This window comes from Xyrauchen texanus, chromosome 25 (genome assembly GCF_025860055.1).
Source record: "Xyrauchen texanus isolate HMW12.3.18 chromosome 25, RBS_HiC_50CHRs, whole genome shotgun sequence".
NCBI classification, from domain to species: Eukaryota; Metazoa; Chordata; class Actinopteri; order Cypriniformes; family Catostomidae; genus Xyrauchen; species Xyrauchen texanus.
In genome coordinates, this window is record NC_068300.1 from 3,125,887 (window position 1) to 3,142,497 (window position 16,611).

The 16,611-nt window shown below is 43.6% G+C and overlaps 1 pseudogene; it reads left to right on the forward strand.

The window, feature by feature from the left end:
• The window catches only part of LOC127618929 (zinc finger protein 271-like), a 173,612-nt pseudogene that overhangs the window by 118,096 nt on the left and 38,905 nt on the right, over positions 1–16,611 (forward strand).

Below are 16,611 nucleotides of genomic sequence, written 5' to 3' on the forward strand. Positions count from 1 at the left end.
CGGTCCTGTCTGAAGGGAGGCTCAAAAGCAAAGCGTGGCGAGTCGTGCTCCTCCTCCCAGGGATTGGGGACAGTCTCGCCGCCCTCGCCAGCCCCGAAGCAAGACCTCAGGACTATAATTTCTAGTAAGAGAAAACCCTGACGGTCTTGCGCCTAGATCAGGGGTAGCTCCCTCGGGACCGGGGCGTGCTTCACTTCACCCCTCCCGGTACCCCCTCGAAGCCCCTCCATTCCCGCCACCTCTTGGTGTTTCGGGTTGCAGAGGCTTCTGTCAAAATTTGGTGTTTTCGCTGTTCCTGCATTTTATTTAGGACGCGAAACACTCGACAACCCTTCAACAGGAACTGTTAAAATATAATACCCATCTCAGAGATCCTGGCAGCGTGGAAACTTCTGCCAGATATATTCTTTTCTGTGGGTCTTATAAGGGCGTCAGAATTTAATTCACTTGCCGCTTTTCTGTGTTTCAACGGCATGTTCTCACTACCGTAAACCGGATTTCTTTTTTATGTAAAAAAACCAAACTCAATCTCCTGGTTAAAGGGGCCATGGTGTTCCCCTTCCTGCCTAAGGGAAGTCAAGTCAAACCAAGTCAAAACACCTAAAACATCATAAAATAGGCGGTCAATAGCCTATTACGATATGGGAACGTGTTCGAGGGTCCCTGCGTGCCAGCCTCAGAAAATTTTTCGGTGGGCGGCATTTCGTTCGGGGGGTCCGACGGGGAAGGTCTGTGACGCGGAGGACCTTCTCGGGCGCAGCGGACCCCCGCCACGGGCGTTTAAAGGAAGACCCCCGAATATAGCCTCTCCAGTGCAGTTCAGCCTTTACCCACGTGAGGGCGGCCTCACGTCCCACCTCTGGCTCGAATGAATGGGCGCCTTCTCCATTCATATCGATGGCAATCGGGCGCCTCTCGGGGCAGGGCTCTCCCTCGTTCCATTTGTTGCAATGTGTTCTTTTAATGGGGGAGTGGGACGCAATGCCCCCTCAAGACCCCCATGGACCCCTGTGCCACCCTGGGGGGGCGGGGCTGTCCACGGACCCATTATCATCCCCCTGACCCACTATTTTACCCAAACTGACCAGTGAGACCCCTGACCACCCCGGGGGGCGGGGCTGTCCACGGACCCATTATCATCCCCCTGACCCACTATTTTACCCAAACTGACCAGTGAGACCCCCTGACCACCCTGGGGCGCGGGCTGTCCACGGACCCATTATCATCCCCCTGACCCACTATTTTACCCAAACTGACCAGTGAGACCCCCTGACCACCCTGGGGGGGCGGGGCTGTCCACGGACCCATTATCATCCCCCTGACCCACTATTTTTCCAAAAGTGACCAATGAGACCCCCAGACCACCCCGGGGGAGCGGGGCTGTCCACGGACCCATTATCATCCCTCTGACCCACTATTTTTCCCAAATTGACCAGGGAGACCCCTTGACCACCCTGAGGGGGCGGGGCTGTCCACGGACCCGCTATATGCCCACTAACCATCTATTTTGCACACAAACTGAGTCAACCAACAGACTAACTATCCATTAGCAATTGATTGTATAGCTGTATGTCCACCAACAGACTAACTGCCCATTAATTTGACTGGAAGTGGGACTACCCACGTACAATTTATTCAACAGGCTATATGCCCATTAGCAATTGATTGTATAGCTGTATATACACCAACAGACTAACTGCCCATTAGCAATTGATTGTATAGCTGTATAGACACCAACAGACTAACTGCCCATTCATTTGACCGTAAGTGGGACTACCCACGTACAATTTATTCAACAGGCTATATGCCCATTAGCAATTGATTGTATAGCTGTATGTACACCAACAGACTAACTGCCCATTCATTTGACTGTAAATGGGACTACCCACGTACAATTTATTCAACAGGCTATATGCCCATTAGCAATTGATTGTATAGCTGTATGTACACCAACAGACTAACTGCCCATTAGCAATTGATTGTACAGCTGTATATACACCAACAGACTAACTGCCCATTAATTTGACTGTAAGTGGGACTACCCACGTACAATTTATTCAACAGGCTATATGCCCATTAGCAATTGATTGTATAGCTGTATGTACACCAACAGACTAACTGCCCATTATCAATTGATTGTATAGCTGTATGTACACCAACAGACTAACTGCCCATTAATTTGACTGTAAGTGGGACTACCCACGTACAATTTATTCAACAGGCTATATGCCCATTAGCAATTGATTGTATAGCTGTATGTACACCAACAGACTAACTGCCCATTAATTTGACTGTAAGTGGGACTACCCACGTACAATTTATTCAACAGGCTATATGCCCATTAGCAATTGATTGTATAGCTGTATGTACACCAACAGTCTAACTGCCCATTCATTTGACTGTAAGTGGGACTACCCACATACAATTTATTCAACAGGCTATATGCCCATTAGCAATTGATTGTATAGCTGTATGTACACCAACAGACTAACTGCCCATTATCAATTGATTGTACAGCTGTATATACACCAACAGACTAACTGCCCATTAATTTATCTGTAAGTGGGACTACCCACGTACAATTTATTCAACAGGCTATATGCCCATTAGCAATTGATTGTATAGCTGTATGTACACCAACAGACTAACTGCCCATTATCAATTGATTGTATAGCTGTATGTACATCAACAGACTAACTGCCCATTCATTTGACTGTAAGTGGGACTACCCACGTACAATTTATTCAACAGGCTATATGCCCATTAGCAATTGATTGTATAGCTGTATGTACACCAACAGACTAACTGCCCATTAGCAATTGATTGTATAGCTGTATATACTCCAACAGACTGACTGCCCATTCATTTGACTGTAAGTGGGACTACCCACTTACAATTTATTCAACAGACTAACTGCCCATTAGCAATTGATTGTATAGCTGTATATACACCAACAGACTAACTGCCCATTAGCAATTGATTGTATAGCTGTATAGACACCAACAGACTAACTGCCCATTCATTTGACTGTAAGTGGGACTACCCACGTACAATTTATTCAACAGGCTATATGCCCATTAGCAATTGATTGTATAGCTGTATGTACACCAACAGACTAACTGCCCATTCATTTGACTGTAAATGGGACTACCCACGTACAATTTATTCAACAGGCTATATGCCCATTAGCAATTGATTGTATAGCTGTATGTACACCAACAGACTAACTGCCCATTAGCAATTGATTGTACAGCTGTATATACACCAACAGACTAACTGCCCATTAATTTGACTGTAAGTGGGACTACCCACGTACAATTTATTCAACAGGCTATATGCCCATTAGCAATTGATTGTATAGCTGTATGTACACCAACAGACTAACTGCCCATTAATTTGACTGTAAGTGGGACTACCCACGTACAATTTATTCAACAGGCTATATGCCCATTAGCAATTGATTGTATAGCTGTATGTACACCAACAGACTAACTGCCCATTAATTTGACTGTAAGTGGGACTACCCACTTACAATTTATTCAACAGACTAACTGCCCATTAGCAATTGATTGTATAGATATATGTCCACCAACAGTCTAACTGCCCATTCATTTGACTGTATGTAGGACTAGACACATGCAATTTATTTGCATTGGATGAAATCATGACTTGGTGTTCAGTTGAATTTATGTTTTGAAGGGTGCACTATGTTCAGGGGGAGTCCTATAGTCACCTAAATGTGATTATATGTCATATATTTAATCCTGGAGTTATAAAAATGAAGTACACCAAGTGATAATTGCTGGTCCGATCACGGGTCCGATTTCGGGTCCATTAAATCGATTGGAAGTGGGACTCCCACATGCAATTTATTTGCATTGGCTGAAATCATCACTTGGTTGTAAGTGGAATTTATATGTTTTGAAGAGTGCACCATGTTCATGGGGAGTCCTACAGTCACCTTAATGTCATTATATGTCATGAATTTGATCCTGGAGTTATAAAAATGCAGTACACCAAGTGATGATTTTGGGTCCATTAAATTGATTGGAAGTGGGTAGTCCCACTTCCAATCAAATTAATGGGCTAAAAGGATAGACAGACAGACAGACAGACAGATAGACAAACATCCTACAGATAGATACATACATACATAGACATATATGACATATTGAGAACTGCACTGTGCAAAAGTGCTAAAAAGTGGAATTCTTAGCAAAGAATCACAGACAGGGATTGCTGAGATCCCACATACAATTTGTCACATTAAATTGATTGCAATTGGGACTACCCACATTAAATGTGTGGGATGTGCATATCTCAGCTCTAGACAGACTTGGGAAGCTGAAACTTGTATTCCTGTTCATCTCCAAGCCTCCTCTTTCTATGGTATAAATTTCATTAAGATCGGAGGATGTTGAAAATTTCGTGCATACCCCTTTAACTCTTTCCCCGCCAAACACGGAATTTTCCGGGTATCTGTGTTTTAGGTGGTATACGGTAAGGAAGACCCTTGCGCATGTTTTGAAAGAGTACGCAACTCTTTGATCAAAGAAACAGACTGCGATCGTCTCAAACGTGAAGTGGAGTAGTGAGAATGTAGCTCAAAATATGACATAAAAATGCCTTTTTCTCAGCTTTTGTCCGAAATGTTGTTTTTGACAAAACCTACCTCTGTTCAAGTGGCAATAAAAAGATAAAATAAAATCGTTTTTTTTTTTTTTGCCTAAAAGCAGAGGCTCAGATCTTTATTTTGATATATAGCATCTTCATATATTCATGGAAGAAAATATTCTGCGGGCCATTAAAGTTTAGCGAAAATTGTCAAAAACCCTGGCGGTGGCTGGCAACTTTTTTTAAAAATGCTGGCGGGAAAGAGTTAAGGATTTGTGCGCGCAAATTTCGACTTCCTCAGATTTTCTTGAAACTCACAAGATAGGAAGAGGAGGCTTGGAGAAGCACAGAAAAAAAACGTTTGAGCACACTAAGTCTGTCCAGAGCTGAGATCTGGACATCCCACATGCAATTTATTTGCATTGTCTGAAATCATCACTTTTTGGACATGGTTTTTTTTTTTAACTCCTGGATCAAATTTTTGACTTAATATCACATTTAGGTGACTGTAGGACTCCCCCTGAACAACATAAGCCCTTCAAAACATCAAAATTCCACTGACCACGAAACCTTAATTTCTGTGAATGGGTCAAATTGGAGTTGGGATATGCAGATCTCAGCTCTGGAGAGACTTGGGAAGCTGAAACTTGTATTTCTGTTGTTCTTCAAGCCACCTCTATCTATGGTATAAATTTCATTAAGATCGGAGGATGTCCACGGTCCCGCTGTGAAAATGAATGGTACAAATGGTAAGTGGGATTGCTCTTCCCGATGTCCCAAAGACCCCAGATTTCGCACGGTGACACGTCAAGGGCCCCTTATCGACATACTAAGAGGACTAAGGCCTAGGGTGCAAAAAAGTATTTTTCATTAATTTCAACAGATCTCTCTGCCTGTCACAGGAATCAATGAGACAGGCTGCATTTTGGGCCTGTGTGCGACAGTCCGTTCATCGGAGCCTTTAATACTCAGCAATCCCCCAGGGCTTCCAAACTCTAGGACCTGACTCGGGGGCCCCTGGCGATCAAATATCTGAAATTTCGAGGTCCTGCGACCTCGGGAACCCCCTTTTCTAGACGTCCCACTATCCCTTTCAATCAATGCATTTTTCACAACATGTTTGTGGACAACGTCCCTAAATGGGCCAAATGAATGGAAAATAAGGTCAAAAGGTCACGAGACTCTCCACGCTGTCTAAGGGCACCCCGACGATGCGCGTATGTCGATTTCGAGTCGTTCGGACCTTTCGGAGCCCCGTCCTCCAACCTGTTGTAGAAAACGAATGAAACAAATTGCACGTGGGCTTTTTCTAGAAAGGTCCCCAGCCCCCAAATTTCACACGCCGGCAGCCTGACGCCCCCCGAAAGACATACCAAGAGCACGTGGCTCTAGAAAAAAGGAAAGGTTTTTTGGGGGAGTTTGTGCAAGATTCCCTCAAAATCCTTTTGCACTTAAAGCTTGAAAGAGCCTCTTGAAGGATGAGAGGCCATTAGGGTTAGGGTTTGAATATAAGCTCAGGAAGGTTCTAGAGACCCCAAACTTTGGTTCCTGATTCGTGGGGACCGGACGCTTGCGTGTTTGTGGACAACGTCCCTAAATGGGCCAAATGAATGGAAAATAAGGTCAAAAGGTCACGAGATTCTCCACGCTGTCTAAGGACGCCCTGACGACGCGCATATGTCGTTTTTGAGTCGTTTGGACCTTTCGGTGCCCCGTCCATCGACCCGTTGTAGAAAATGAATGAAATTAATGGCAGATGGACTTTTTCTAGAAAGCTCCTCTGGGCCCCAAACTTCACGTGCTGGTAGTCTGGGGCCCCTAGAGTGTCGTATTAAAAGCGCAACTCTCTAGAAAGAAATTTTTTTCCATTTTTTTTTGGCTTGAATGTGAGAATCAACCTCACAGGCCTTTTGCTCTCAAAGCCAGAAAGAGCCTCTTGCATGTGCAAAGTCATTTGGGTGTTCATTTAAGGTCTAGAGCTGAAAGAGTGCATTCGGAAAATGTCTAGAGCTTCCAAATTTTAGGCACTGATTTGGGGGCCCCTGGGGATCCAGAATCCCAAATTTCGAGGTCCTGCGACCTTTTGACCTCTTTTTACAAGAAATCCCACGTGCCCATTGAACCAATGCAATTCTACAGCTGGTTTCGGTAGTACGGGGTTAAAATTTATGCTCAGACCTGGGGGCTTCGAATGCTTCATTGTTGGGCCCTCAGAAACAACATATTAAAAAGGTGTGTCCCTCAGAGTTAAGGAAGTACCTTAAAAAAATCAAGAAAAATATTAGAGGAAAATGTTTGTCACATTACACACATTAGTCAGCCAATTAAGCACTTAACGAAGCCATTGGGACTTGAAACTTTGCCCACTGACTAGGGGGTCCCTGTGAAGCTACTGATATCAATTTGGAGTCGTTTGGAGCTTTCGAGTCGTGTACACGGTCCCGCTGTGAAAATGAATGGTACAAATGGTCAGTGGGACGTGTTCTAACATTGCACCCTGAGCTCCAACGGACCCCAAATTTCACACGGTGACACGTCAAAAGCCCCTTATCGACATACTAAGAGGACTAAGGTCTAGGATGTAAACAAGCATTTTTCATTATTTTCAACAGATCTCTCTGCCTGTCACAGGAATCAATGAGACAGGCTGCATTTTAGGCCTGTGTGCAACAGTACATTCATCAGAGGTTTCAATACTTAGCAAGCCCCAAGGGCCTCCAAAATTTAGGACCTGGCTCAGGGACCCCTGAGAAAATACTGTTGTCAATCTGGAGCCGTTTGGACCTTTTGGGGTCGTGTACATGGACCCGCTGTGTAAATACAAGGTACAAATCGTACATGGGATGTGCTCTAACTTTGCTCCCCGAGCTCTGACGGAGCCGAAAATTCACTCGGTCGCACACCTGGTGCCCCTCTATCACATACTAAGAGGGCAGACACCTCCTGCCATTCTTTTTTTTTCACCTTTAAAATATGCCATTTCGAGGGTGTGGGCGGGCACCCCAGCCACCAAACGCGTGGACCGTGAAATCCCAGAGCGTAAAAACCTATTTGGGAAAAACAGTTGGTCAGGGGGATGATAATGGGTCCGTGGACAGCCCCGCCCCCCCTTGGGTGGTCTGGGGGTCTCATTGGTCACTTTTGGAAAAATAGTGGGTCAGGGGGATGATAATGGGTCCGTGGACAGCCCCGCCCCCCCTGGGTGGTCTGGGGGTCTCATTGGTCACTTTTGGAAAAATAGTGGGTCAGGGGGATGATAATGGGTCTGTGGACAGCCCTCCCCCCCAGGGTGGTCAGGGGGTCTCACTGGTCAGTTTGGGTAAAATAGTGGGTCAGGGGGATGATAATGGGTCCGTGGACAGCCCCGCCCCCCCAGGGTGGCAGAGGGGTCTCACTGGTCAGTTTGGGTAAAATAGTGGGTCAGGGGGATGATAATGGGTCCGTGGACAGCCCCCCCCCTAGGGTGGTCACTGGTCATCGTGAGTGGTCAGCGGGCAGACAGTGGGACTGTGGGACGCCGGGGGTCTCACCGCAGCTTACAGCACCCCCTATGTGTGTCCGTTCGGTCATGTATTCCGGACCCCAGACTCCGTGGAAATTTGGACGTGCCTTCCACTGTCTGCCCGCTGACCACTCACGATGACCAGTGACCACCCTGGGGGGGGGGTGGTCACTGGTCCTTCTGTCCATGGAGATAGGCTACAGGAAGGCGGTACACGGACCTGTGAAACGTACAATGGCCGTTGATCTCAATGGGAATTTTTCCACCAACCCTCTAAGTTCCCTTACCAGAGAGAGAGTTAGGTTATTACACTAAATACTTCATGTTTCCCATGGAGGGTGAGGGCTGGCATCTGGCTTAGATCTTAAAGCTTGAACTGCCCGTTGGTGTTCAAGTCCAAGATGATGCCTGTCAAGACGGTCGTGTCTCAAGCCCTACAACTCGTTTGGCTGGTCACCATCGATCTTATGACGCACTTCTATACTTCATTTAGAAGTTCTGCCACAACATGGAAAGTTCCTGAGGTTCGCTTCCGGGGGCGAAGTCTTCCAGTGTCAGGTTCTTTCACTCGGTCTAGCCCTTTTTACCCGCACATTCACAATGCATGATGTAGCGCTGGCTCCTTGCGACTCCGGGGCATCTGCATTCTGAATTATGTAGACGACTGGCTGATCTTAGCTCATCTGTTTCTCTGGGGTTGAGGCTCAACGCCAAGAAAAGCGTCCTCTCTCCCACTCAGAACACTGTCTATCGGGGCATCGTATGGAGTTCAATCACAATGCAGGCACAACTGTCTCCCGCTAGGATTGAGTCCATTCAGATCACCCTGAGCAAAGTCAGGCTAGGTCAAGGTTGCACTGTTATCAGTATCAACGATTTCAAGGTCTCAGGGCGACCGCATCCACGGTGATCCCTCTGGACCATCTGCTCATGAGACCATTTTTGTTGTGGCCCAAAGCCAGGGGATTTCTTCCAAGGGCCAAAACCCCTAGGCTAATAAGGTTTACGCGCCTCAGGCTTCGTCCCCTTTCTATGTGGTTCAGGCCCCGGTTTTCTGCCTTGGGTCCCACTCTAGGTGCGTCTTGTTGTCGCAGGCTGCTAATGACAGATGCCTCCCTGACGGGTGGGGTAGCGGCCTTAAGTGGTCGTCCAGCTTAAGGGGATAGGAGGGTCGTCAGCTCGGTTGTCACAGTCACTGTCTCGGGTTGACGGCTGTATTTCTGGCCCTGAAATACCTCCTCCTGAGGCTGCCATGTCTTGGTGCGGGTGGACAATACAGCGGTAGCCTCTTACATAAATCATCAAGGAGACCCACATGCTTCTCAGCTGTATTTCTGACGCGTCGGATTCTCCTTAGGGCCTGGGCAAGCTCCTGTCACTCAGGTCAGTTATATCCCTGGATTGCCCGTATGTGGGAGCAGATTTACTGTCCAGACAGAAAATACCAATGGGGGAGTTAAGAACTCCACCCTAAGGTAGTAGTTGCCCAGAGTTCGCGAGCAAGGGTTTTTGCCTCTTACTGATAGCACCATACAGGGCTTGGTTCTTGAAGCGAATTTCTTCCCTCGACGGCTCGCCTTGGGCGATTCCGAAGAGGAAGGATCTTCTATCTCAGGCACAGGGCAATATTTCATCACTGCCCCAAATTGTGGAATCTTTCATGTTTGGCCCCTAAGGGTACCAACTGAGGGACACAGGGCTTTCTCCTGAGGTTACCGAGACCTTTTTAAATGCCAGGCTTTTTCCACTTGAAGATGTTTATTTACCAATATAATGACTCCCCTGCTCTTACTTGAGCCAGCACTATAGAAAACATGTCCACCCCATATCTTCCCAAATTTGTCAGCTTCCTGCGGAGAAAGAGGTGTTTCTTGAAGAAACACTATATCATACCTCCTAAAATAAAGTAAATGTAAATCGAATCAATCCACTTGCATAAGAAACACCCAATGGTTTTTTCACCCATTGTTTGTATAAAAGACGCAAAGTATGTAAATACTTTGCGAATGCCCTTCGCCTCTATTCACAGCTTGTTTCTTGCATTCCCTGAACCGATCACGTTTCTCTCTTGTCGAACTCGCAAAGTCCGGGAACAAGAAAATATTATGATTCTTCCAAGACATTTTTCCACTGGTCCTCGCCTGGTGCAACACGATCTTTATCGGATGATCTCATAAATTTGGCCAGTTTGAAATCAAGCTTCCTTGTGTTATTGTGTAGGCTATTGCTTAATGAAAATGACCCCAAAGTACCACCTAGCATCCAACTAGCGGTAAAACTGGTGTTAGTCGGGTTGAACGTGAACACCGGACCTGTGTAAAAAATTATGAACCTGTGACAAGTCTAATGATTATGTGTATTTTAAAAAGCTTTGTAATTGATCTTTCTCTCCTCTTTACCTCATCAGTACAGTCAGTGCTGGTCCTACCCCATTCGACACCCTAGGCGAGACCCTCCAGTATCCCCCCTCCCCCCACTAAAATTATTAGAGAGCTATGTATTACGTTTTACACATAAAAGTACAAATTAACACATAATACAAACCCAAACTAGCAAAACATTAATTATAACAATGTTGGGAAGAAATATGCAAGTGCATGTTATGGCTTCTTAAGTAGGCATCATAAATGGTTATCACTGTATATAGGAACAACTTTAATGTAAAGTGCATGTAATCCAAGTCAAGTGGCCTAAGATCTAAAAACGTTGTCTAAAAAAGGCTCACTGCCCTAAAGATCTATTCACATTGTACAGTATATTTCACAGCAGGCATATTTATAGGCTTTCATCATTACTAGGGAATCTGGGGCCCATCAAGTTCACAATCTATTGTGCTATGATGTTGTAGGGGGGTTTAAAATTATTTATTTAATTTATTCATTTTAAGCAGCGCAATGCGACATCAGAACACAGGGCTCAAGTGTTTAGAAGTACCCATTTCAAAGTGGCTAGTAAGAGTGAAATAAATACACACTACTGCTGATTCTAGGGTGGACAGGTGTTAATTTCAAACCTTGATGACTATAATCATTAACTGCAGTTATTAGGGAGAATAAATGGAATATAGAAAAACCTCTTGCACTGCAAACACTAATTAATACTGGACATTTGTTGTGTTCTGACATTTAATGTTCAATTTGTTGTTATATTTCTCCCTCTTTAATTGATTTTTGTCTATTTACTGTGTTTATTGTAGATCTGATGGAAGCGAAAGAGAAATGTCAAGAACTGAATAAAGTGGAGGACCAACATCAGTGTCAGAAACATCATGATTTTATATCTGGAGAAAAATCTTTGAGTTGCTCAAAGACTAAGAAGAATTTATCACCAGAAAGGCATAAAAGAAAAACAGCCAAAAAAACTTTCACCTGCTCACACTGTGGAAAGAGTTTCACTCAGTCAGAAAACCTGAAAAAACATGAGAGAAATCATACTGGAGAAAAACCTTACAAGTGCTCACATTGTGAAAAGAGTTTCACTCAGTCAGAAAACCTGAAAAAACATGAGAGAATTCATACTGGAGAAAAACCTTACAAGTGCTCACACTGTGAAAAGAGTTTCACTCAGTCACAAAACCTGAAAACACACGAGAGAATTCATACTGGAGAAAAACCTTACAAGTGTTCACACTGTGAAAAGAGTTTCACTCAGTCAGAAAACCTGAAAACACACGAGAGAATTCATACTGGAGAAAAACAACTACAACTGCTCTTCATGTTGGAAAAGTTTCAGGGCAGCAAGTAATCTACATAGACATGTAAATATAATTGCCAAGTAGACACACTGAGCAAAAATCATCTTCAGGTCCAACAAGATTAAGTAAAAAGTTGGAAAGATGAACCCAAAGATGGAATTTTTCCAAATTGAGTAGCATCTTCTGAAAATCCCCTGCTGATATTGTACGTTTGCCCACTGACAAACAAATGATCAGTCTATAATTTTAATGGTAGGTTAATTTGAACAGTGAGGGACAGAATAACAACAAATAAATCCAGAAAAATGCATGTCCAAAATGTTATCAATTGAATTGCATTTTAATGAGGGAAATAATTATTCGACCCCTCAGCAAAACATGATTTAGTACTTGGTGGCAAAACCCTTGTTGGTAATCACATAGGTCAGACATTTCTTGTAGTTGGCCACCAGGTTTGCACACATCTCAGGAGGGATTTTGTCCCACTCCTCTTTGCAGATCTTCTCCAAGTCATTAAGGTTTCGAGGCTGACGTTTGGCAATTCGAACCTTCAGCTCCCTCCACAGATTTTCTATGGGATTAAGGTCTGGAGACTGGCTAGGTCACTCCAGGACCTTAATGTGCTTCTTCTTGAGCCACTCCTTTGTTGCCTTGGCCGTGTGTTTTGGGTCATTGTCATGCTGGAATACCCATCCAGCACCCATTTTCAATGCCCTGGCTGAGGGAATGAGGTTCTCACCCATGATTTGATGGTACTTGACCCCGTCCATCATCCCTTTGATGTGAAGTTGTCCTGTCCCCTTAGCAGACAAACACCCCCAAAGCACAAGTTGAGTTGATTCCAAAGAGCTCAATTTTGGTCTCATCTGACCACAACACTTTCACCCAGTTCTCCTCTGAATCATTCAGATGTTCATTGGCAAACTTCAGACAGGCCTGTAGATGTGCTTTCTTGAGCAGGGGGACCTTGCGGGCGCTGCAGGATTTCAGTCCTTCATGGCATAGTGTGTTACCAATTGTTTTCTTGGTGACTATGGTCCCAGCTGTCTTGAGATCATTGACAAGATCCTCCCGTGTAGTTCTGGGCTGATTCCTCACCGTTCTCATGATCATCGCAACTCCACGTGGTGAGATCTTGCATGGAGCCCCAGACCGAGGGAGATTGACTGTTCTTTTGTGTTTCTTCCATTTGCAAATAATCTCCGCTGGTTTCCTGTATAAAAGACAGCTTGGAGCCAGAAATCTCTGATTGAGACGGGGTCGAATACTTATTTCCCTCATGAAAATGCAATTCAATTTATAACATTTTTGACATGCATTTTTCTGGATTTTTGTTGTTGTTCTGTCTCTCACTGTTCAATTTAACCTACCATTAAAATGATTGACTGATCATTTCTTTGTCAGTGGGCAAACGTATAATATCAGCAGGGGATCAAATACTTTTTTCCCTCACTGTATGTGATGTTTCATTTGTTAACGAATCAGTCTTTTCAAACCAATCTTTTAAGTGACCTAATCGTCCTCATTCACTTCTATACACTGACTTAGACTTCATGTTCACTGACTTTACTCCCTTTCGAAGCCAGTGAGTTCTAGTTTGATGTGCAAGAAGGGTTTGGTGATATTTCATGCCTGTAAAGACGGAATAAGTGCCAGCAAATAGGATTCGAGTGCGGGAGCAATTATTGATTTCACTGGCTGAAGGAATACACCACTGAATTAGATGTGTTGGTTTTTTGACTCTGATTGAAATACAGTACGTATTCTTTGTATTGAACCAAGAGTTCAATACAAAGAAGTTTTTTACTTGCTAAAATGCTTGGATTTATTTTCTGGTTGGGTTTTTGAAGTTTATATAGCTTTTCATGCTTTTATGAATTGAACATTACTCATGTTTTTACTAATGTTTTCCAGGGAAAATTCCTGTAACATGTTTACTGACATTCATGACTTCTGATAACTGAAAAACATTGCTGTTGTTTTGAGGTTCCCTAAGTGTGTGTGTGTGTGCCACCGTTTTCTCATTTCTTTTACCCCAGCCAATTGCTCAAGTTATCACTTTCCTTTGTCCTTTTTGCAGATAGTCTGTTAAAAAGCCACTAAATGTAAAGTTTCTACATGGTAGTCCCCATTAAATGTTTAAACATTTGTAGCGTCTGGAGGAATCAATGAAGGATAATCATGGACTCAGCTATTTTGGAGACAAAGAACCCCTGTAAGATCACGGAAATGGTCTGTGATAGTACAATGAACGATTGACAGAGAGACACTACCGCTATTGACAGAGGATCCTCGTGGTGTTTTCTAAAAACCCCCGCACATGTGACACCCTGTGCTTCACCACGTGAGAAAAGGGCATGTGAAAAGTTGGCAACAGAGAATATGTGTGTCTTCCAGTTAAAACCGAGAAATGTTTATTCTTAAGAAAATACGTTTCTTACATGGTAGTCCCCATTAAATGTTTAAACATTTCAAGTTGTTTATAATTTTATAGCGCAGCAATGTACGTATTAATTTGTTTACAGTGTTACCTTGAAAGTATTATTTTGCACATTTCTGAATATTATTAGGATTTTTAATAAAGTATATTTCAGGAGGGTCGCGTGACATCATGCAAGAAGCAGATGTGTAAAGACAAGCTCTGTGCACTTTGCTAAATTTTAAATTATTCTTGTTATAATCTGGTGAAATTCGATACACCCAGTTACACATTTGACCTTTGAGGTAAAACATGGCAAAGAAGTGAAAATCATCAGGCTCGGGAGACATTAAAAGACACTTACGTGTGCAGGATGAAAGCCCCGACAGGCCTACACACCGGGGACTCGGTTTGGCTGATGTGGCGGGAGAGGAGATCCAGAGTCAACTGTCCAACATGTCGGTGATGCTGAAGAAGGTTCTTACTGACTTTGAGGAGCTCGCTGTAATACATTGATCTATTACGGCGATGGAAAGTTCGTTACAAGAGTGACAGATGTTGAGAAATGAATCGATTATCTGGAGGCATAAGAGAGGGAATTAACTGCTAATACGCCCACGATCAAAGTTAATTTGGGACATGTTCTTGAAAGATCTTGAGATCGGAATTGCAGGAATAATGTCTGAATTGTTGGAATTCCTGAACATGAGGATGGCAGAGATATGGGGAAATTCCTAGACAAGCTTTTCCCGAGTCTGCTCGACATAACAGGCCACAAGTTAGAATTTGAGCGAGCTCAAAGATTTCCGGCTCAGGGATCTGCTGGGGGAGACAGGCCCCGATCAATCCTGGCCAAATTTTCTGAGATCATCCGATTAAGATCTCATGTTGCACTAGGTTAGGAACAAAGGAAAGCTTTCTTGGAAGAATCATAATATTTTCTTGTTCCCGGACTTTGCGAATTTGAGGAGAGAAACACTATCGGTTCAGGGAATGCAAAAAACTCTTACATCAACCTAAGATCGCTTTTGCACTGATGTTTCTGGCCAAGCTGATAATAGAAGTGAGGTATGTACATGTCCGAAACAGGCGCTGTCTTTTACACAAACAATGGGTGAGTTACCTTTGGGTGTTTCTCATGCAAGTGGATCGACTCGCTTTACATTGACTCTATTGTAGGAGGAAGCTGTGCACCATTTTTGTTTCTTTTTGCGTTGACTCCGCCTTGCGGTGGGAGTTTGTTTTGTGAGTGGCACTTTTCCTTTTACAATGGACAATACGGATGACTGTAAAATATCTACATGCTCACACAAAGGATGTCTTTTATAAAGTTGACATACTCAGTAAGTCATGGTACATACTTTTATGCGGCCTCCAAGTGAATTGACTTGATCATCCAAGGAACCAGGATGTCTGTTTTATTTATTTTTGTGTTGGTTCCACCTTGCGGCTCGAGTTTGTGGAATAACACTCCTTCGAGACAGTTGTTGATGAATATGTTCATTCATCATGCTTATGCCTTCTCCTGGCTGGAGTTTGTTTTGTGGAGTGTTTTTATGGAACATTGGAATGATTACGTAATCTGCTGAACTAATAAACAGCCGGCTCACTAAACATTAATTTGTCTGTCTGAGGAAACTGAATAACTTTATATAAGCTTGGAAATTTGTCTATGCCTTGTCTCCACAGAATTATTAATTCCTTTTTAAGTTAACTGGTATAAATCTGAAGCGTTGGCTCTGGCAGCGTACTGTCCAGTAACAGCCTTTAAGCCTGGCGCCTTCCAGTGTCCCAAACAGGGCATTAAGTATTTGGGTATTTTATTCCCAACAAATTTGTCTGATTTAGTTGGAATTAATTTTGACCCTTTAATAAAAAAGGTTTTCGAGCGATGTATTCAGGTGGGCTTAATTACATTTATCGATGATTGGGAAGGTTAATGTTATTAATATGAACTTTATTCTGAAATATAACTACCTGCAGTCTCTCCCGGTAGTTGTCCCCCCTCTTTGAAGCAATTTGAGAATATAGTGAAGTCTTTTATTTTGAGTGTTAAGCGCCCCAGATATTAAATAACCTGTATAGGCTGATTGATAGGGGTGGGCTAGGCCTACCCAAGATTCTGTTTTATTATTATGCGTTGGTCTCAGACATTTGGTCATTGGTCGCTTCCACCTGAAAGAACCCTTCCCTGGTTCTGCATTGGACCAGATGTTCTTGCCCCCATTTTGCCATTGCAAAGCCTTTCCATTAATTTAACCAGAGAAGTTAAATCACACCCCCTTATTTCACATTTGTACTCATTATGGTCAAAAGTGTCCAGAGTGTTTAATTCAGATATTTATCTAAATATTGCCTCACGCCTATGGATAAACCCCAAAC